We start from the raw sequence: 23794 nt of genomic DNA on the forward strand, positions 1-23794 counted from the left end.
TCTCCTGGCCACAGATAGCCTGGGCCCTTTTAGCTCCCCTGCGGTGTCTTTGACTGTCGTCCCCTCTTGGATGTGGCCTCTTCTCTAGAGACCTTTAGTTTACTCTGTTCTATGAGTCTTCATGTTGTAGTCTGGGTTCTTTATGCTGATCTAAGTGTTGTCTAGTTGTAGCCACGGGAGGAGATGAGCTTAGAGTCCTCCTACTCTGCCATCTTGCCAGCTTCTTTCTGGAACATGCAGTTTTTATGTTATAGTTTTTATTCTTCAAGGCTTATAATATTTTGTTAAATTTATTTCTAAGCACTTAATTTTCTGTGCTATTATAATGGTGTACTTTTTTATTTCTTTTAAATTGTTGCTAGTATACAGAAATTTAATTGGGGTTTTTTTTGTGTTTTGACCTTGCATCCTGTGACATTGCCAAATTTAGTCATCGGTTCTGGTGGCTAGTTTAGTCTTTCTTTGGATTATCTATATACTCAATCATCTGTGAATTAAGTTACATGCCATCACTTTTAATATTTATGCATTTTATTTATTTTATTGCCTGTATCACTGGCTAGGATCTCTAAATGAATGTTGAATGAAAGTGGTCAGAGCAAACATCCTTTATTTCACCCTGAACATGGGAAGAAAGGGTTTGAAATTTCATCATTTATTGTGATGTTATCTGTAGATTGTTTCAGGGATGCCTCTTATCAGATTGAGAAAATTTCTTTCTATTTCTTATTTGAAAAAAGTTTTATTTTAAAGTCACAAATGGATATTAAATTTTATCAAATGCTTCTGGGTTTTTTTTCATCTTTTGAGACGATCACATAATTTCCTCCTTTATCTTTGATGTGGTAAGTTTCATTATTGCTTCTTCTAACAGGACACCTGTCTTGTTTCTCTGGGGTAAATTGCACTTTATCATGATTTATCTTATGTCTTTTTGAATATTTTGTAATTTAAATTTAGTATTTCCCCCAATTATGACTCTAAGCAATAAATCATAGTAATATTAGCAATACTTATGATATATTCACCTGTAAAAATGAGTTATTTTAATATCTTATTACTGTTGCACATATCTTGAATATTACTTACACTCACTGCATCACTGAATGGTGGTTATGAGGCCCTCAGCTGTATCATATTACTTAGTTAAAAAAGAAGTACCTTACATTAAAATATCATAAGTATTTTTTATATTTGATAACTTTGTTTCAATAAAATTTTTTTTGTAATACTCTATTTTATTTTATACATTTAAAAAATGTTATCCTGTGAAGGGGTTCCTAGGCTTCATCAGATTGCCAAACAAGGTCAAGGCACCAAAGTTTAAGAATTCCTGAACTAGGGCTAAAAATGTCAAAGTCTTTATCTTAAAGCATTTGGATCACCTAGAGAGTATACATAGGATTAGAAAGTGAAGGACAGAATCCTATGCAGTGAAATGAAATTTCAAAATTATGTATTTGCCTTGTCCTCAACATTTGATATAGTTTTCTTTCTTTAACTGTTTTTTTATTGTGGTAAAATATATATACATAAAATTTACCAATCTAACCATTTTTAAGTGTATAGTTTAATGGCATTAAGTACATTTATATCGCTGTGCAGACATTATTCCCATCTGTCTCCAGAACCCTCTTCAACTTCCAAAACTGAGACTCTAGACCCCTTAAATAGTAACTCCCCATTCCTTCCTTCTTCAGCCCCCAGTATAATTTCCAAGCAATTATTTCTAAAAATAAACAGGGTAAACTAGTACAAAGGTGAAACAATAAATAACCAAAAATCATCGATTTTTACCCTTGCGCTGTTGACATCTGGCTATCGTACTTTGTTAACATTTGGATTTCGGGATTGGATCCTAACTCTCATTTTATAAGTTGTGCTTTCTTCTAGATTCAAATCACCTACAAATTGTTATTGTTGGTAGTAATGGTGGTGGTGTGGTGTATTTTGGTTATCTCTGTGTTGGTAAATAGGGCTGAAGAAATGCCCCAGGGCCAGCTCCTTCACTGTGTTGAGCTCCTTTGTAAGGAGAATCACACAAGCTTGAGGCAAGCGAAAGGCCAGAGCTCATAAATTGGAGGGGGTGCCGCCAGGACTGCTGCCCTGCTGGCCGCTGTCACGAGCCCAGTGAAGGAAGAAGCATCAGCTTGCTTGAAGGCAGTGTAATAATTTTATTCTCTTCCTGCCTCTGGAGGCACTTCGCACAGTGCCAGGCCTAGGCTTGATGTTCAGAATCATGATCTTTAAGTCAAAATGAATTAAACACAGACTAGTGACTGTAACTATTAGCTCTTCGGAAAAGCGTATTAACTTTCTCTGATTTGTCTTGTATTTCCTTATAGCAATAATACCCCAAACTCTTAAAACAAGAGGATTTGTGTACTAGTCCCTAGAAAAAACATGAGAACACTGAAACTGCATTTTAGTCTGTAGCCAGTCTTTTTTTTTATGTTTATTTAATTATCTTGAGAGAGAGAGAGAAAGAGAGAGAGGGTGAGGGGCAGAAAGAGTAGGAGAGAGAATCCCAAAAAGGCTTCTCCTTGAGGCTAACTTGGGGCTTGATCCCACAAACCATGAGATCATGACCTGATCCAAAATCAAGAGCTGGATGACTGACTGACTGAGCCACACAGATACCCTACTCAGTAGCCAGTCTTGAATGAAGCAGGGTATCAAGGTAAAGGGAATGGTGGTAGCGTTTAAATTGGTAGGTCAAGAAGGTGAGAAAATCCAGGAGACTGGTAGGATTAGAGAGGTTGCTCAGAACATATCCTCTCCCATGATAAATATGTTAAAGGGACAGGGCCTTTGCCCTAGAGCCAGCCACTGGAAAGCTCCCTGTAAGTAAGATGCTGGTCCGTTAATCAATCCTCTTTGAATATGATTATTTAAAGGATTCCTTATGGGCCTCCTTAATCTTACTCCTAATGTTATGAGACCCTGTAAAATAGCCTGCTGTTGTCCAGATTTGCCATATTTTTGACACTGTGGCTACATATTCCTTTAAAAAATTTAATAGGTATATTTAGAAATCTTTACCCAACAATTAGTGAGTATATATGGTTGATTCTTGTTAATGGTGGTAGTTATGGTCATAATGTTTCAACAGCCCTTTTTTTCCATTTAAAAAATATACATTGAAATGTAATTGACATACAATGTTATATTAGGTTTTAGGTATGCAGCATATTGATATAATTCTATACATTACTCAGTGATCACCATGATAAGTGTTGTCACCATCTGTCACCCTAAAATGTTACTAACATATTATTGATTATATTCCCTAAGCTGTACTTTTTATCTCTATGACTTGTTTATGTTATAACTAGAAGTTTTTACCTATGAATCCCCTTTATCTATTTTGCTCCTACCCACCTACCCTCAACAATATTTAATTAGTGACTACTGAATCATTGGTCCAGGGAGAAATACGAGAATAAGTTCCTGTATGCCTCTGATCTGACATTTTTTATCATGATCAGAGGCTTATAATGATCAACAATACATAACCTTACTTTATGTGTATTCTGTTTCAAGACACCATATTTAATATAAACTGTTGTTTCATTAACACTGAGCTCAATGCCAAAAGCACTATAAGTCATACCTGAGTGAAGCTTGTCTCTTGCATGTATTTTTTCCCTCAGACACATGATAGCTTTCTTGTATTTAGAGACACCACATGGTACTTTGGCACTATGGTCAGAGGCCATTTTAGATAGAAGAATCACCATCAAAATGCACAAAATGTGAAAATGTGACACTAAGTAGATTGTGAAAAGTATGAGAGCTAAAACAAGGCAAGGTGTCACCTTGTTCGACCTCAGTAGAGAACATGCACATTAGGAAATTCAAATTTTTCACTGCTACGTGAGTATCCACAAATGACTGCAGAAGCACCATAAATATTGATTTTGGCATTCCAAATAATATTTTAGTGAGTAGTTGAATTCACAAATATGAAATCTACAAATAATTAAGATCAGCTATGTTTTTCTTAAGCACCCATGAAGAATTTACAAATATTGAGCACATTCCAGGCCAAGAAAAACTAAAAAACAAACCCTCAACTATCAAGGGATCAGTATCACAGATTGTATTATGAGTCTACAGTGTAATTAAAGTATAAACTAACCTTAAAATTAGAAAATACTTAGGACTAAATAGTAATGAAAATCAAATGATTCAAAATGTGTGGGATATGGGTAAAACAATGGGTACAGAGAATTTTATAGTTTTAAATGCTTTTATCAAAAAGGAAGAAAGTGAAATTTAATGAGCTAAGAGTTAAATTTGAGTTAGGAAAAAAAAAAGAACTAATCTAAAGAAAATAAAAGTAATGAGATAATAAAAGCAGAAACTTGAAAACAAAATAATATACCATCATTTAGATTAATGTAGCCAAAAAATAATAGACATACTTTTGGTGAAATTGATCATGAAAAAAGGTAATACAAATTCTTGGGAATGAAAAGTGCTCATAATACAATATAGCAGAGTTAGAGAATAATATATTTACATTTTGCCCATAAAATATAAACATATACAAAATGAATATACTGCTCTAGGAGAAATAGAAAACCTAAATAGTCCTGTAACTTAAAAAAAAAATCCATCAGGGGACACCTGGGTGGCTCAGTTGGTTAAGTCCCTGACTCTTGGTTTCTGCTCAGGTCATGATCACACGGGTTGATGGGCTTGAGCCCCCTGTAGAGCTGCACCCTGACAGTGTGAGCCTGCTTGGGATTTTCTCCCCCTTGCTCTTTACCCCTTCCGCACTTACGCTCTCTCCCCTCTCTCAAAATAAATAAACTTAAAAAAATTCCATCAGTAATCAACAGCTTTCCTAGGATAAAAACATTTTGAAATGATTTTATAAGTGAGTTCTACTGAACTCTAAGGGGCAGATTATTTCAGACTTACACCAAGTCTTCAAAACAATGGGAAAAATAAACAATAGAAAAAATTTCCAACTCATAATATTAAATAACCTTTAAAAGTATTAAATAACCTTTATAATAGTAATCACCAAATCTAGACAAAGAGAGTAAATTAAGTTAAATTAAATGCCAATAAGTAAATAAATAAAATAAAACACCAATCCACTTTATTTCCCCTTTAGAAAATTAGAGTGCTATTTACCATTACTTCTTATACCTGCTAAGACTCCTTCTCTACTTTAGAGTTCACTATTATGGGTAGAGTGATTTTGCCTGCAAGATTTCTGAGTTCCCTCACTTTAATCCACTGGGGAATTTGAACTCACTGGGAGTAGGCAGATGATTTCTTACAATCTCTATATCTACCTCACCCATTTTATTCTATCCTTTTCAAATGGAGATAATTTTCCCTGAAAAGGCAGAATTAAAACACAAATTATACTCTATTTTTTTCTTTGTCATCCATTAACATTACACTATCATTCTTAAGTTAATGCCTCGAATTATTATTATTATTATTATTATTAATAACCCATAACTTAATACATTCCAAAGTGTGATCACATACTTGGCAGGGAATAGTTGTTACAATTTAGCAAAGAAATATCCCAGATAAAACTTGAACCAAAACCAAATAGGACAGATGGTTTCATTCATTTACTCAACAGCTATTTATTGCTCATCTGTTATATGTCAGGAATTATCCTGGGCACTATGGACAAAAAGTTATATGGTCCTGACCTAGAAGAGCTCACAATTTAGGAGGTGTGTGTTGGGGGGGGATGGGGAGTTGGAGAGATGGGATAATCATTAGGTATTTTATTTTATTTTATTTTATTTTGTTTTGTTTTATCTTTTGAGAGAGAGAGAGAGGGAGGGAGGGAGAGAGAGAGAGAGAGAGAGAGAGAGAGATTGAGAGCATAAGCAGGGGAGGGGCAGAGGGAGAGGAAGAGAATCTTAAACAGGCTGAATGCTGAGCCTCGAGCCTGACAAGGGGCTCCATCTCATGACTGTGAGATCATGACCTGAGCCAAAATCAAGAGTTGGATGCTTAACCCACTGAGCCACACAGGTGCCCCCTATTTGGCATTTTACTACTAAAAAAGAAGGTGGTGATTATAAGGAGTCAGAATGAACCATAAAAAAGGATTTATTTTCCTTCTCTGGTAGTGTTATTGAACTAGTAAAGCAGGGAGTCCTATACATGGACTATCTCTTGACTTTAACAAAACACCATAGGGGCACCTGGGTGCCTCAGTTGGTTGAGTGGCCAATTTCAGCTCAGGTCATGATCTCGCAGTTTGTGAGCACCCCTGGGCTGACAGAGCCTGGAGCCTGCTGTGGATTCTGTGTCTCCTTCTCTCTCTGCCCCTTCCCTGCTCTGTCTGTCTGTCTGTCTGTCTCTCTCTCTCTCAAAAATAATAAGTAAACATTAAATGAAATTAACATAACATCATAGTTTCTTACTACCTAATATGGCACCTCAGTTACATATTCTGGTGAGGAAAACTGGAAAACATGGGCTGAATTATCCCTCAGTGAGGTAAAACTTATAGTTGGTTGCATTTCAGAAGGGTGATTAATAACTAGGTATTAACATGAAAGGATGCTGTGGGGCTCTGCCCATGACCTTGTCCTCTTCAGTAAACCTAGTGAAGATGCGGAAGGTATGCTCTTGAATCTGCCAAAGACACACACCTGGGAGGGAGAGCGAGGCCAGGCAGTGGCACTTAGGTGTAAAGCCAGCCATCCAAAAATGTTACTTAAACAGATGAAAAATGTTATACAGGAAAAAAAAACCATAAAAATTTTGATTACAAGATATAGAAAGGAGAAGACCTAAATAAGCAGTAATTCCTGTGACAAAATGCAGTAGTTTTAGTTGACCACAAGCTCAATTTTAGCCAGTGGTTTGATATACCTCATAAAAAGTTAATACATTCATATGCTACACTAGAAAAGTACACCATAAAAATATGCCCGTGCGTACTGCTAGTTTGGCAAACACCAAGCTATATGAAAATTATTTGTTTAGTGTTTCTCCTGATATATTAAGAAATATTTAAATGTAGGGATTGTAAATTGTTTATTTACATATTCCCAGGATTTAGCTCAGTTCTTGGAATATAGTGAATGTTGAGGAAATAACTGTTGAATGAATAATGAATAATAATTATCTGTAGAGACTGCCCTAAACATTTTAATGTAATTAACTCATTCTATCCTCCCAAGGTACCTATTGAAGAAAGTACTATTATTTTCACTTCCTAGATGAAGCCTCAAAAGTGGTTTATGAAATAGGGAGCCTAGAAAATCAAAATCCATAAAAACTTTAAAATCTCAATGTAGAAAATAGTTTCAAACTTCTCTTTTCAAGGCTCTTTCAAGACACAAGTAACTTGTCCAAGATCACATGTCTGTGAGTGGCAGAGCACAGAGTTGAGCCCCTGAAGTTTAGCTCTTAAGGTTCGGTTCTTACCCACTGTGCTTTGCTAGACTGTCGACGTAATACTATGTGATTGGAATGCCCAGCTTAGAGCGTGAGGTCCAAGGGTTAATGGAGATTCTCGTCCTTCCCGCCTTCTTTCTTCCCTCCCGCTTTCCTTCCCTCATTTTCCATACCCTTTTATCAAAAAAGGATTGAAATGGGCTTATACAAATAAATCTAATAAAATGAAAGAAAAAAAAGGAGAAATTCCAACAGAGAAAATAAGCGTAGATAAATAAGATAGAGGCGTGGGAGGTTAGTACACAAAGCACCTACCGTGAGTTCCCGTCTCCATGAGATTCGCTGTGACTGCCTAACTACTTTAGAGCTCCTTTCTTTTACCTTCTATTGCATTTGTCTACAAGGTGCATTTGGCATTTTATCATGGACTTCTAATAATTTTATGGGTATAACTTACCCCTTCAGTGAGGTTGTATAAATCCTGAGGTAAGGACCTGCTCATATTATCTTTCATATTCTTTTGGTCCCTAATATAATGCTAGATTTATAGTAGATTCTGTATAAGCAACTATTGAATTGAAATAACTTTCAGTTATTGGGGTTAATGTCTGCTTCTGGACTTTTCCCAAATCCTTATTTCCTTTCATTCTTTTTCTGCCTTTCTGGAACCCCAGGCAGAATTACTGTTCTTCCACAGTGCTCCTGCAAAAAGCAATGTTCTTTATATTTCTACCTAATACTTTGACCTACTAGTGATGTGTCTGTTGCCACCTGTAGGTTGTGATCTACATTTGTACATTATTTGTGTTCATATTCCACTCTGAAGTCAATTCCTAGTAAATTATAGAATTCAGTATATAAATATAGGAAGGAAGAAAAGAAGAAAAGAGGAGAGGAAAGATTTTTTTTCTTTTTGTCCATTTGATTGCTGATTGTCAGCAGAAAGATGGTAGGAGAGGGCACGTCAGTGACAAAACTGCATCTGGAAAGGGTTGTAATGAGAGGGAAATGGTTGAAATTACTTGTTATCATGAGATTTTGGGATTTGTGTCCTTTGCTTCTCCATGCCTCCTTTCTGTGAATGGACAGCCTAGCAATTAAGAGGCCAAAACCTTACTTTTTGGATTCAGATGCTAGCACTACTACTGCATAGCTGTAAGACCTCGGGCAAGGAGTTTATTTCTCTGGGCCCCAGCCTCATCGTATATAAAAATGGGTTTAATAAAAATACCAACCTCAGAGTACTGTAGTATGAATTAACTAAATATGTATAACCAGAAATAATTTAGAATGGTGCCTGGCACATATCAAGTACTCTGAAAGTGTTTGCTATTCTTGTGATCCCTGTTTTTTGAAAAACTGAATTTCTTGTCTTGTATTGTGAGTTTGAAATGCCAGCTACTACTAAAGCATCAGTTGCCCTACTAGCACTGGAAGACTCCAGGACTCACTTTCAGCCCAGACATTTGGTACTTCCTAGACCAATGCTGGCTACAAAAGCAGTGCTCAGAGAAACCAATGACATACCGTATGATCGCAATGTCAAGAATGTCTAACCCCCAGAAATGCCCCCAAAACTTGTTTATATTTGTCCTGTGCTTGAGAGCATAACTGGTATGACACAGGCAAAGGTCCAACTAATGGGTGGCCCAGGCTACGGAGAGGAGGTCCTGGGGATGGGAGCATGTCCCACAGAACACCCTGACTCACCCTGACATTCCTGACAGCTAGACTTAGGAGCCGGCTCCAGGATGTGACTCCAAGTTTATAAATTTTTTAAATTAGAAGAGATGGAGCAGACAAACTGAGGCCATGCTTCATTTTTATTCTTGAAACAACAGCTTAACTTGGTATAGTCTTTTGAAGTTTGCAAATACTCTTTCCAATACATTATCTAATGAGCTACTCCTCTTTGCCCCTCTGCTCAAGCTGCTCACCTGTGAGGAGTGAAGGCTAGAGGTCTTCATTAAAAATTCATAACATTAAAATAAGTATCAAGGGGAAGATACATATGCATGTATTATCTTCAAAGTCATTTCCAATCTTTCTGCTCCTACAGTTTTTCTTAAAGAGATAGCACCACGGGTGTAGATGTACAGAAACATATTTGGGCAAATGGAATTATTGAAAGTGTCATCTCTGGGGTCATTTAGGTAATAAGAGCAGTAGTGGCACCAGAAACCTGACCCAAATGCTTAAGTTTGACTATACACCCTCAGCTCATATAGAAGGTCATGGCAGACACAACTCCAATCCTATGGTTTGCTGCTTCAACTCCACCCAAACTCTTGATTGGAATCCGGTCCAGATTCCCACTTGCCCAAACTGCCCAGCTTTGCTCAACCCAGATACTCCAAGTAGGAGGTGGTAGTTGAGGGGCAAATAGGGCAGTTAAGTTTGGTTCAACATAGTTTTATTGAGCTCCTTATAATACACATTACATGAATATGCTAATCCATATAAATAAGCTAGGTTCAGGGTTGGAGACTCAAAGAAAATTAATTGAAGGTATTCCTGCCTTCAAAGAGCTCACAATTTAATGAGATAGACTTATGTAAAACTATCAATAAGGGACAGACTGCAGGGTGTCTAATGGGAGACATATTAAATAAAATGAGCTATGAGGACCCAGAAGCAAGTGATCATTTTTTATGGGGCAAGACAAATGCCCTGCTATATAATATCTCATTTAATCCCGTGATGTTCTCAACGTGGAAACTGATCATCCTCATCTGAGAGATGGAATAAGTAATTGAACGTCAGACCAGTTGCCCAAAGTTATGCAGGAAATAGGATAGCAAACTTAGACTAGAACTCAAGTCTCCAGCAGCTAACACTTATATTCTGTTCAACACGTCTCGCTGATTATCTTGATGTGATTAGGGACCTGAAACTCAGGTTGTAGGACTCCAGGGCCCCCATGTTCCATGGGGAGCCAACGCCCTGTGCTTGGGTGGGTCGGGCCTACCCTGATGTTATGCAGAATCTCAGTGGGCTTGTACAGCTGAATTAGTAGAGGCCATACGAGGGAAGTGTGGAACTGGAACTGGAACACACCTGGTGAGAAAGAGGCACCAAATCCCAGAAATCAGCCCAGGAATGGGTTCTCTTCCTGCTGTTGCACCACGCTTCTGTATCAGCAACCCCTGGTGAAACCCCCAGCACAGCGGCAGCCTGGGAAGGGATTTTTCTCAGGAACAAAGGTGTATTGCTGAACCGTGTGCCTGTTCCAGAACCATCATTCTGCAGACTCTTTATTTGCAACAGTCACCTTGGGAAGCTAATGCTTCTAAGTGATGCCTAGGCAAGCTGCCAGTTGTTTTTGCTTATCATTAATATGTGCTTCTGATCTGGTTGCCATGGTTACAGGAAACCCCAGAGTTGGCTTTCACTCAAATCCAGGGTCCCATCTTTTATCCAGGGTGAATGCAGTGCTCTGATCTAGCATTCCAGTCCGGTCCCTTCCAAACTGGGCCCACATCCCTGTACTTTGTAGTGTACAAGGGCAGGCGTTGGGGTGAGGGAGCCTTATTACTGTTTTTTTTTTAATGCTTTACGCTATGCTTTTATAATTAAACATGCCACTCCCTGAAAGGAAGTAGCATTTACTCCTAATAGGAGCTTGGGATCTGCCTCAGGTAAGGGCCATTTGCCTCCAATGAGTACATTACCTCCAAAGGGAAAATTAGTTTCCTTTGCATTCCTCCCCCAAACTAATTAGAATTCAGCAGAATCACTCTCCTTTATTCCAAATAGTGGGGGATCCCATATATCATGATTGGTCTCAACTTTGTCTGCCATTACCCAAGGCAGAATCACCAGCAGCCTGTGAAATTAGTGCCGGTGTTGGCAAGGATGACCTTTGGAACTGCCAGTCTTCAGAAAAGTGCCTGGGGAAGCCTCAGCCAACTCCGCAGATCGCAGATCGGCTGCCTCACCGCCTCTGCCTGTGATAAGTGAGGCGCTCAGAGGCCACCAGCTAGCATGCTGTGAGCCTGAAGACAGACCGCAGCAGTCAGCTACCCCCTGCGCCCCTCTGCTCAACCCCCTCAGACACGAAGTTGGAGATCTTTGGTAGGGCCACTAATGGACTCCCTGCCCCCTTTCAAATCTGCGCTTGACATGAATTTTTCACCACTTGCATCTGCATACAAGTGTTGGGTAGGGCAGGTGAAGGGGACTCTTAGAATGGTTCCCATCCTAGGCTCTCCCATCAGCTTTTTGGTTACAGTAGTTAAAAAAAAAAGATTTCTCATCATACATATTATTCTGATTCATCACTGTTTGCAATGGCTTCATTTTGTTCTTTCTGGAAGGGATTACAGAGAATTCTTTTACTCTGGGTCTTTAAAATAGGAACCCTTTATTTGGATCCCCTAAAACCCAGGCAGCAGGCAGCGCTGGCAGCCCCCCAGAGCAAATAATGACTCGGTATTTCAATATTCATTCTGAGCACTGTCTATTCCCCCGGGCAGCCAGGCACATGGCCCTCTGGAAATCAAACAGCAATAAAATCCAGTTTGAGCTGGTCAAAGTGAAGACATTTCAGGGAATTTGGGTTTGTTTTTTCTACAAGCATAAATCTGACCACACCACTGTCTGTAGCTTCTCCTCAAGGACAACAAGTAAAGTTGCCTGTTCAGGGAGGGGTCTGACTTACAAAAAAGGGTTCAAATTAACTATGTGCTTGCTTCATAACTAAAACGTTTCCCGCAGCCACAGTCCCCAAAAGGAATACCTAAGGAGGAAAGAATAGGTAACAATTCTTATTCGCCTGCAATTGGCGAACTGACTTCAGCTGGAGAAAGTTTAATTTAGTGCTTGTGTGGGTGGGCATGTGCAAATTTGCAGAATAACTCACATTAACTGTTTATTTACTTGTCCTTTGGAATTTGGAACGCAGCCTGGCGGCAAGTCACTAGCCAACACTTAGCAAAAGTGGAGAATAAGGAAAGTTTATTTTAGACAACCCGACTGCCTCTCTCTCCCCCTTCATTCCACATCTGTGGCTTCCCCTCCCGCAGATGCCCTGAACTATTGTGCTCTCTGTCTCTCCATCTCTCTGTCTCTCTCAAAATTAGCTCTGGAAAGAATCTGAATAACTCACTTGTTCTAAGTTATAAGATATCATCCCAGTGGGACAGTAATGTCTTTTTTAATCAGCAGTATTAGCAAATGAGGCATAAATAAAATACATACATAAAATTTCCAGATAGATGACAATTATGTGTTAAGTGCCAATTAAAAGAATTAATGGGCTTGAATAGAAGCATTTAAAAATGCATCATGTGTATTTCTGTCTTCATATGCCGAGGGTATTAGAAACAATGATTGACCTACTGGCAGCATTTTACACATTACACAGTGCTTTGACATACATTTTCTCATTGATTTTACAATTTTAAATGGAAGACCTTGGGATCATGTTTGTAGTATGGGAATCATTGTTCCAGGTACAAGTTACTATACTGCAATTCACACCACACTGTGACACAGTGACGTCTTCCATGCCCATTCATGGGTCAGCATTAGTTGCCTCTCCTTAAGGCCTCATGTGTTTGTGATGCTTTCTGGGTCTTTGTGCCTCCCTCTTCTGCAGAGACACCTCCTACTTCTCATTGCTGGAGTTTGAGCCCGCAGCTTGAGCCATCCACCCTGGCTTGTTCTTCCCCCTTCAGCTCACTGCTTCTGACCTCTTGTGGGCTGGGAAACCAGATGATTTGCCTATTAGAAAGGTGTCTTCAAGTAAGACCAAAGAATCTATCCATTTTTGTCAGTTTGGCTTTTGGAATGACTTTATTTGCAAGATTGAAAGCTTTAAAATTTTCCTCTCTCACCATATTTTCTGAGACCATGACCTCATTCGGACTTTTATGTACTTCCTTACTCAGACTGGATCTCATTGTGGGCCAAGCCTATGACCCTTTCATTAGGATACCCACATCTCTCCACCTCTGGGGAAGTCCAGGGAGCAAGTTTCTCTGATTCTGCCCTTAGGCTTCTGAACGTTCCCAGAGAAATTCAGGAAAACACATTGAATGGCCAGGAAAACACATTGAATGGCACCTCATAACTTTAAAACTTAAGAGTAATATTACTTACAGACACGTGGAAGATAAATTTTGAAATGGTCTCTTTCCCAATAAAGGAAATAAATCACTAACTACCTATGATCTTGTTCTTGAATGTGAACTCTGTTCACCAGTTTGATTTCTTTCCTCCAGTCTTTTTTCTATGCGTGTATGTACATACACATGCGTGTTTGTGTGCATCTAGGTAACACTTCTAATTTTGCATTCTTCTTTTTTCTCTTATGTATGTGTCATTGGCATGTTCCCTTATCATTGTATACCTTTTACAGCCATCATATTTAATGATTAAATAGTAGTTTATCAAGTGGTTATATCATAAATATTTCCAATGTTAATCATATTTCTATTATTAGATATTTATCTTATTTTTTTCTGTGGTTTGTGATATTGTAAGTAACAGTACAAAAAAACCCTTTTATATTTATATATTTTCTCTTATTAAGATTGTTTTCTAATTAATTCCTAGAATAGAATTACTCATCAAATGGCAAGTGCATTTAAAAAACATGAAGTCTCTAGAATCTGAAATATTTCCTTCTTCACTTCAATTTTTGTCTTTTCCTATTTAACTATGCTCACTAATCAAACATTTATCTTGTGTCTACTTTGTGTCGGGTGCTGGCGAGACCAAGAGAAATAACACATGGTCCCTAGCCTCGAGGGATCCTCAGTTCAAAGTTATCCTGTGATTGGTGCCACAGTGAGGTATTTTCTTGGTTTCTGATGACACAGAGCAGGGAATGACTAACTCTTGACAGAGGAGACCAGATGTTTGCATTAAATTTTGAAGAGTGAGCAGGAATTCACCAGGCAAAGGCACCCATCCAGAGAAACATGTTGTGCCCGGAAAACTGCAAGCACTTCATTTTCATTTGAACTTAGTGGGGGACAAATAAAGTAAGAACACCTGCTACAATTTGTCACAAGCTAGGTATCGAGTACTCAGTAAATGTTTTCTAGACATCATCTCCATCAGTCTTCACAGCACCCTGTGATGTAGGTATTATCAGCCCCATTTTGCAGAGAAAGATTACCTATTCACTGAATCCTGATAAGCGGTGGAATGTGTATCTGAACCCACATCCACCTGACCATACAGCCAGTGTCCCTAAATCATTATGTTTTACCCTTAGCTGGATGCAAAGGAGAGCATTATGGGAGATGAGGTAAGGGGAGACTGGATCATAGAGGTCTTTCTAATTATGCTAAAAGAGTATGGCTTTTTATTTTTAATGGAGCTCTACTGGTTATTCCCTCTTGTGTATGCATGTCAGACCTACACACACTTCTAGACTTGTTTGTGGTGTTTGTTCCCAAGTATGCATATCCCACTAACCTGAGATCCTCGGGTGGAAAGAAGGTCTTTTACGTTTGTCTGCTCAGTCACTAGCTCAGTGCCTAGCAGGATGCAGAGGTGAAATCAGTGTGAACGAGTGATTGAATGGAAGTGGGAATTTAAGTTCCACCACGGATGGGCTGCAGCAGGCTCCTTCTGCTTGCAGTCACCGATTATTACGTTTTTAGGAATTATCTGAGCTTGTTGTTCAACACGGCAGTCATTCAAAATTGAATTATATAAATTTACAACTAAATGCATTATATTACAACAAAGGTCATAAATTGTCAAAACTCAAACTTTTAAATTATTTTACAGGTTTTTACTTTTTTTATGGGGTGCCTGGGTGGCTCAGTCGGTAAAGCGTTTGGCTTCAGCTCAGGTTATGATCTCATGGTTCGTGGGTTCGAGCCCCGAGTCAGGCTCTGTGCTGACAACTAGCTCAGAGCCTGGAGCCTGCTTCAGATTCTGTGTCTCCCTCTCTCTCTGACCCTCCCCTGCTCACACTGTCTCTCTCCATCTCTTGAAAATAAATAAATGTAAAAAAAAATAATGGTTATTTAAAAATTTTGAGAGAGAATGCATACACAGGAGTGGGAGTAGGAGCAGAGAGAGAGGGAGAGAGGATCTTAAGCAGGCTATGCACTGTCAGCCCAGAGCCTACAGGGCTTGATCTCATGAGCTGAGCTGAAAGATCATGACCTGAGCTGAAATCAAGAGTCAGACATTTAACCAAGTGAGCCACCCAGGTGCCCCTACAGTAGTTTACTACTATAAATGCTATTGAGGTTATTTTATCTATTGCCTCTGAGTGGAAATATTCTATAACGGTGAGCTTCTCTTCCAACTCTACATTCACAGCAGTAACTTAAAATTGACCATAGCGCTGACCTCCTCTTCCCTTTTTTTTTTAATGTTTTTTTTTTTTAATGTATTTTATTTTGAGAGACAGAGCAGAGAGCAAGCGGGGGAGGGGCAGAGAGAGAGGGAGACAGAATCTGAGCAGGCTCCAGGCTCTGAGCTGTCAGCACAGAGCCGGACGCAGGGCCTGAACCCACGGACTGTGAGATCGTGACCTGAGTCGAAGTCGGATGCTTAACCGACTGAGCCACCCAGGTGCCCATCCTCTTCCCTTTTGAAACTCTTCCTTAGCTTTTGTGATATTCATTGTGTTGATTTCCCTGTTTCTCTTACTATTCCTTCTTCCTTTGTTCCTATCTTCCTGTCTTTTAGAAGTTCTTTCTTTGGCCCTTTTAAATCATACTTTTCCTGATTTCACCTACTTCTCCATAGAACTGACTTTCTCATTTATATCGCCAACCTGAACTTCACTTTTTGACTCTGAATGCATTCTCATTTCCAACTATCTGCTGGCATCCAGACCGATATATTCTAGAATAAGTCTCAAACTTATTATGTAATTACCCATTAAGTTCCTGAGATGGCCCACCTGCCCCCCCCCCCCCCCCCCCCCCCCCCCCCCCCCCCCACGGCCATTCTGATTCCCATGATTGTATTGAAGCAACTCCTTCATTTTCCTTCACTGGGCTTGAATACCTAATGTTGTCTTTGTTTCCTTCTTCTCATTTCTCCTGATGTTTTCCTTAAAATCTTCACCTGATAACCTTCCCTATGTACCCCTTCCTACTGAATGTTGTACAGTCAAGCTAGCTTGCCCACATTTTTCTTTGTACTACATTTATTTATGCCCTTGTCTTATATTTCTTAGAGAGTCCTGTAAAAGGCAGGAACTAATTTTCAGGCTTCTTGGTATTCCTTAGAGCATCTAGTAATATTATATATAGTAAATGCTTTATCTTTATTCATTGAACTTAATTGAGTGAAAGCCTGAGGGAGCTCTCTTATGATTAAATTGTATGGACTTTATGAATATATTTTGGTGCCTTAAAGAATTTTTTTTACTAATTTCAAGTTCTCTGCTAAAGCTTGCATAATTGAGATTGATAGATAAATAACTTCAAACTTAGAGTTTGTAAGTACAGTAGGCTGAATAATGTCCCCCAAAGATGTTTATGTCCTAATCCCCAGAACCTGTGAATATGTTACCTTACATGGAAGAAGAGACTTGACCGATGTGATGTTAAGGATCTTGAGAATGGGAGATTATCCTGGATTATCAGTGTGTCCAGTATAATTACAAGGATGCTTATAAGAGGGAGGGAGGAGGGTCAGGGTCAGAGAAGGAGATATGATGACAGAAGTAAAAGTTGAGGTAATGTGGAGCCAGGAGCCAAGGATTGCAGAGATCTTTTAGAAGCTGCAAAAGTCAAGGAGATAGATTCTCCCCTAGAGCCTCTGGAAGGAATTCAGGTTGGCTAATATCTTGATTTTGATATACCTAGAGTAATTTTGCACTTCAGACCTCAAGAACTGTAAGATAATAGAGTTGTGTAGTTTTAAGACTTTATGTTTGTGGTAATTCCTTATGGTAGCAAAAGGAAATTAATACAGGGGATTTTGCTGGAATGTACATTTTAATATTAGGCAAAGCAAGGCATCAATTCTTAATTGTGGAACTTCAGTGATCTGTAAGCTGGTTGCGGGGGGGCAGGCTTTGGCCAATACATGGTGAGCTTATAAAGCTGGTTGGCCCCGTGAAAAGTGAGTACTAGGGAAGTGTCCAGGACAGAAAGTCTTCAAGTGTGCACATAATGTTCATATCTGGAAAACACTCATCTTAACCCCAGGAGTGAAATTAGCCTTCAGGGAATGAGAAATCCATCTACTTCCCAATCTACTTCCCACCTTTACCTTGTCTTGTTCTCCTGCCCTTCAGTGAACAGAGGTTCCAATGAGATGGTCATGCAGTCTTGCAACAGCTTTCAACTACTGGAGACAAGAAGTATGCTTATTGACAGGGCATGGAGGCTTCCTTCCCCCAATGCACAGATGTGCCTGGTGAGAAACGGATGTTGACGCCGTTTTAATTCACATGGTCACCTGCCTCTCCTTAAAGTCCAGTGACTCTACCAAGGGTGAAGAAAGGAAAGTGAATGGTTGTTGATCACCTGATACATCCCAGATCTGATGCTAGTTACTCTATGTACTGGTGAGCTCCTTGAGGGTGAGACTTATTTGTTTCCATCTCTTCCTTCTCTTCTCCCAAATTCTAAACAATGGAGTTCTCTTGGGCTTGTTTTTTGTACTCCTTTTCTTCATTGTACTAACTCATGGATGATCTCATCCTCTCATGGCTTTACATGCCATCCCTGTCCTGAAGGCTCCCACATTTATATCAGCAGCCCCCATCTCTCCCCACAAGTCCATGTGCACATACTCCAATGTCTACAGGATATGTCTATTTGGTGTCTTCAACCCACTCCATACAAAACAGAACTGTTGATTTCCTTCCCCTTACCAAACAGTGAGTCATGCTAAGTTTATCCACTTGCTCATTCTAGAGTCCTCTCACACCCACACTCAGTACATCAGAAAATTCTAATTTTATCTTCAAAATCTATCTCAGGTCCTTTCACTTCTCAGCAAGTCTGTCACTCTCCCCTAGTCCTAGTCCTGTCCTCTCTCCTAACCTGTCCTGACCTCTCCTAACCTGTCTCCTAACCTTAGCTTCTCCTGCCTCTGTTCTCATCTGCCCTCTTCCAGTCTATTCTCCATGCAACTCCACAGTGATCCCTTGGTGATATAAATCCATATCATTTCATTACCTTGGTCAAGACCCTCTGGTGGCTTCTCACAACTCTCTGAACTTCTTTGGGTGTTTCTAAGACCCAATCTGGCCCTGCCACACTCACCCTTCCCCATTTTGCTTCAGCTGCAGGGTCAACCAAGCTTTTGCTTGAACATGCCAAGCATGCTCCCACCATAAGGCCCACATCTCCTCTCCTCTGTGCTGGGATGCTCTTCCACGAGATAGCTACGTGGCTTGCTCGTTTATTTCATTCCAGTTTCTGCTTTCATGTCCTCTCCTCAGAGGGGTGGTCCCTGGCCACTCTATGTAGAGAAGGCCTACATGTCCCCACTTAGTCTCTGCCCCCTTAGCTCTATTTTCCTTTATAGTATGGACTGATGGTGCTATAAATGCATTGTACATGTGTGTTGGGTTGTGTGTTTTTTCACCTATGTCCTTCAACGGAACATAAGCTGTTCTGTTTTATTTATCTGTTTATTTATTTTCTGAATGAATAAATGAATGAGTAAATGAATGAATGAATGGATTCATCTTTATATCTAATTACAAATCTGGAACGTAAGAGCAGCTTAAAGGTCTACTTGAATTATCTCAATTAATTTTCTTAACTAACTTGAGATGTAAATAATTTCCTCATTTTGTAGAGACATTATGTAATCGGTCTAAGGGCATTCAGATGAGCAGAAATTTGATTCCTGGTCTCTGCAACTTTAGAACCTCTGTCATTTCCACCTTCCTCTTCCCATAGGGTTTCCATTTCCTTATGCTGCCTCTGAAGTCTTGGAATTGCTCAGGTGACAATGCATTATGTTCATATGAGAAATATTAGGGGAACTCAGATGTATGTGATCTGGGTCTCCACAGTAACGCAGAGAAACACCCTTGGCATATTGCAAGTACCATGTCTTCTTATGAATGAGGGCAATGGCATTCTTGCCCCTTCCCTCCTCCAAGAGCTGTTCCAGAGTGCATTCTGTGAGTTGTTCCTGGGCAATCAACAAAACACCCCAAAATAGTGGGCTGAGCCCAAGTCTAGAAAGCTTCAGAGCCCATATCCTGTTGCAATTCTCCTCAGGTCTCAGGAGAGGAGATGGTAGGGACAGAGTCAATGTTAAATGACACCCTGCATTACTATATGTGCCAATATCAGAGTCCTTAGGAAACTTGTATGTGGGAACAGCTGTGGTTCTTCATATTTGTAGGAAGCGTTAGTGAGCCAAATCAGTTATTCTTCCAAAGGTCTTCATGTCCATAAGCCTTGCAAATCAAAAAATTTAGGCTAGCAATAATTTCCTTTGTAGCTACTGCTTCCAAGGCTACTCAATCTCAAGGGCTAGTTTCCCCATAAAACTACCTTTAGTTACTGCTGCCCCCCAAAATCAATCCCTCACTGGCTTCTGGGTTTTATATTTTGTCCCATGAATGACTTGCTTGGAGGGAGCTTTGGGCACTTGCCCATTTAGCCACAATCTTCCCTGAAGGTGTCCTATGTGGGTCATATCAGAAAACTCAGCCATGTGCTTTGGTTTCCTGTTCAACAGTCCATTTTCTCACTGGGGCTGAATCCCTTTCCTGCAGCCTAGTGGAATTTGACCATCTGCAGAATCCATGGCCAGGCTGGACTCAGTCCTCCACATCGCCCACCTTCTGAGTGGGATTCTAAATTGATAGAGTTGGTTTGCTTCTACCCAGTTGAGTATAATATGACCTCTACCTGGATTCCTGTGCCACTGGATCCATCCACTGCTTTGGTTCTAGAGTATCCTGTAGTTTTGGACATTGGTGTTGAGACCGCAAACTCAGGCCTCAATCCTGGTTTCCATTTCCCACCTTTCTCCTTGACCCGTGTGACTTGGTTCCGTATATGCCTTTCAGCTGAGCTCACTACAATTATGACCCTATAACTTTCGGCAAGTCAGTTAACCTCTCCTCCACTGTCAGTTTTCTCTATCTTGTAGAGCTGTTGGTGAAGATTAAGTGATGCCATGTATATAGAGGAACTGGAATATATATTTGCTTACTCTATTTTTAGATATTTATAAGGTAATAACAATAAGCAAAATTAATAAGATAGCCTTTTGTGGTAATGAAATGGAGTTTCTATTTTCTGCAAAGCTAGCTGGCTCATCTAAGCATTGAACCCAACTTTGTATAAAGGAAAACTCTCAGTGTGGGTTTTTCTCCAGAAGTAATCCCTAAGACAAGGATTCAAGGGCAGATGCTGTGTGAGGGAGAAGATCCTGTGAGACACCAGCAGGGGAAAAAGGAAGTGATACAGGAAAGGGAGGGCAGTGAAGAATGGGCGTGTTATTAAGCCAGGTACCTAAGTAGGTTACTGAAGCTTTTGCTCATGGGAAAACTCTAGGGAAAGTATAAAACACATGCCTCAAAAGTATCCCACTTGAGGGTTGGGGGAGCCGGAGATTTTATGCACTCATTTCCGTTGCTCATTGCTTGATGGCTGTGAGGAATTGGGTGGGGGTGAGCTTTTAGCCTGCTTCTGTGTGGGAGAGAAGGTAGGGTGTGTGGCTATCAGTGTAGCCTTCTGGAAAAACCCATCATTGGTGATAGTATTGTAATTTATAATAAGAAATATCTATTTGGTCTTCTTCCCTGTTTCTGGCACAGAACTCTTAAAAGGATTGGTATTTCCTAAGGACTGAGAATGATTAAGGTGTCTTTTGTTATGTTAATGAGGTGACTTTTGGACCTAAGTAACTCTAGGATGGGGACTGGTCACCAGTGGATCCAACCACATGATTAGAGAGAATTTTTAGTCCCACCATCTAACCCTTTCTAGGGAGGGGTTGAGGCTGGAGGTTGAATCAATCATGTTTTAATCAATCATGACTATGGAATGAAGCCTCCTCCGAAACCCAAAAGGATGGGGTTTGGAGGGCTGTTCATGAGTTATATCCTTTCATGATGAACCAGTGATCTAGTAAGTAAACTGTTTCTCTGAACTCTGTAAGTGGCTCTAGCAAATTAGTTGAGCCCAAGAAAGGGATTGTTGGAACCTTCCATCTATCTATAGTTGGTGAATCAAAGGCCCAGTTGACAACCTGGACTTGCGACCAGTGTCTGAAGTGCAGGAGGTTGGGTGGTGGGGACAATCTTAAGGGACTGAATTCTCAACCTGTGGGATCTAACGCTGTCTCCGGGTAGATGGTATCAGAATTGAGCTGAGCTGTCACCCAGTCTGAGAATTGCCTGGTGGTGTGGGGAACACCCCACATTATAATTTGGAGCAGTATTTCTGTTAGAGGTTGTGGGGAGTATACCAGGTAGGCTACTGACAAATCTGCTATGGACTTAATTTGTAGTACTTGCATTCTCTCTCAGGCACAGAATTCAGTATTTTCATGTACAGCATTCTAAATCACTGATGAAGGACCCATGGCTTAGAGGGGTCATATCTAGTTTTGTCCTGAAATATAATCCTCTTGAGATGAGGGATTGTTTTCTTTAAAAAAATATGTTTTATTGTTTATTTATTTTTGAGAGAAAGAGAGGCACAGCATGAGCAGGGGAGGGGTAGAGAGAGAGGAAGACACAGAATCTGAAGCAGGCTCCAGGTTCCAAGCCTTAAGCACAGAGCCTTAAGCAGGGCATGAACCCACGAACCATGAGATCGTGACCTGAGCTGAAGTCAGACGCTTAACTGACTGAGCCACCCAGGCGCCCCAAGATGAAGGATTTGACTCTTGTCTCATAATTCTCCATGCCAGGCTTTGGACTCCACACCTAACCAGTGCTCCTTAACTGTCTGAGCTCGAGAGTCATAATGATAATTTACACAGAGTCAGGTGGTAATTGAATGAATTAGGAATCATATTTTTATATCCATTATTTAATTATATTTGAGTCTCATAGTAACTGTGTGAGTTACTTATGAGGAAATATTGTTATCATTAGCCAAATTCTATAGATTAAGAAGCCTGGCTTTGTTATGGAATAGAATGATGTATTTAAATAGCAGAAAAGAAAGAATAAATTCTTTTGACTGGAATGTATAATTTACAGAAAACTTACAGTAATGCTAAAAGCTAATAGGTGGTTATTTAAAGGATAATATAGTCAACAATGCCAGGAAATTAGAAGCAAAACTCCTTTTTATTTAGTAAAGGGCATTTAGTATAAACTTAGAAAACAGTTATATGTGTGGTAATTGTTCTTAAATTGTTTTTGTAAGACTTTTGCCACATTTCCAGCATTTTTATGTAAGCTTGGAGGGAAAAAATTACTCTTTGAGCTTTTTTTTTTTAATTAAAGCAAATAAATAAATAAAGATGAAACTTTGTGGCTGCCTCTGAAACCCAGATAAGGGTTCCTTTGTGACTCTCACGAATATAGAAAACTCTATTTAAATTTTCTCACTTCCCCTTTCCTTTCAAACCTGATCCAGTTAGCCTTGGCCCCACCCCCTTTTTCCCCAGTTATAAAACCAAACGGAAAGTTTGTACCGAAGGGACAAGTCTGTGCCGTGACTCAGAGGAAACAAGCATTTGTAAACCATGCTTCCCTAAAGCCGCAGCACAAACATGGCTGTGGCCCGATTCCAGATTGGCCCGGGCAAACTCAGTAACATGGCCCCAGCAGAGCGGAGTGTTGGGGGGGCCCAGCCGGAGAGCAGGCCTGAGCTCTGTGTGGCTGGAGGCAGTCCCACACATGGGAGATCTTTCATCTCCAAGAGTCAACCAAGAATGGCTGAAATGAAGTCAAAGAGATGTTTGGGGGGCTTTGCTGGAATGGACTTTTCTCTTCGAATTGTCAGTGTAGTTTGGTCTGGCCGCAGCTTCCTCGCTGGTGAATTCCTTCTCAGTTAGGTCCACAAGCTACCTTCTTTATGCAGTATCTTTGCTCTAGGGCTTAGGCGGCCCATTTCTGCCTGGAATACAGACAAGGAGAGTTTGGTTTAAATTCCGAAGTCAGTCAGATCTAGTTTTGAATCCCAACTCACTACTTCATACTTTCACTTGACAAATATTTACTAAGGATTTATTCTGTGCCAAGCAAGGTCGTAAGTGCTGAGAATGTGGGAGCCAACAGGTTAGACAAGGGCCCCGTTCCCCTGGTTTTCTGTTCTAATTGGAGGGAATAGGGAAAAACAGAAACAAAAATAGAGAGGATCTCTGAGCGATGGCAATGTCATGAAAATAAATTAGGGAGGTAGAGGGGGTGACCAGGGAAGGACTCCACATGATGATGAGGAGGGGGCTTCTGAGAAGAGGTGACATTAAGGTGAAACCGGAATGACCAGAAGGGTCCAGGAGGATAAGATCACACCTGGCATAGGCACAA

This window comes from Suricata suricatta, chromosome 11, assembly GCF_006229205.1.
Source record: "Suricata suricatta isolate VVHF042 chromosome 11, meerkat_22Aug2017_6uvM2_HiC, whole genome shotgun sequence".
NCBI lineage: Eukaryota > Metazoa > Chordata > Mammalia > Carnivora > Herpestidae > Suricata > Suricata suricatta.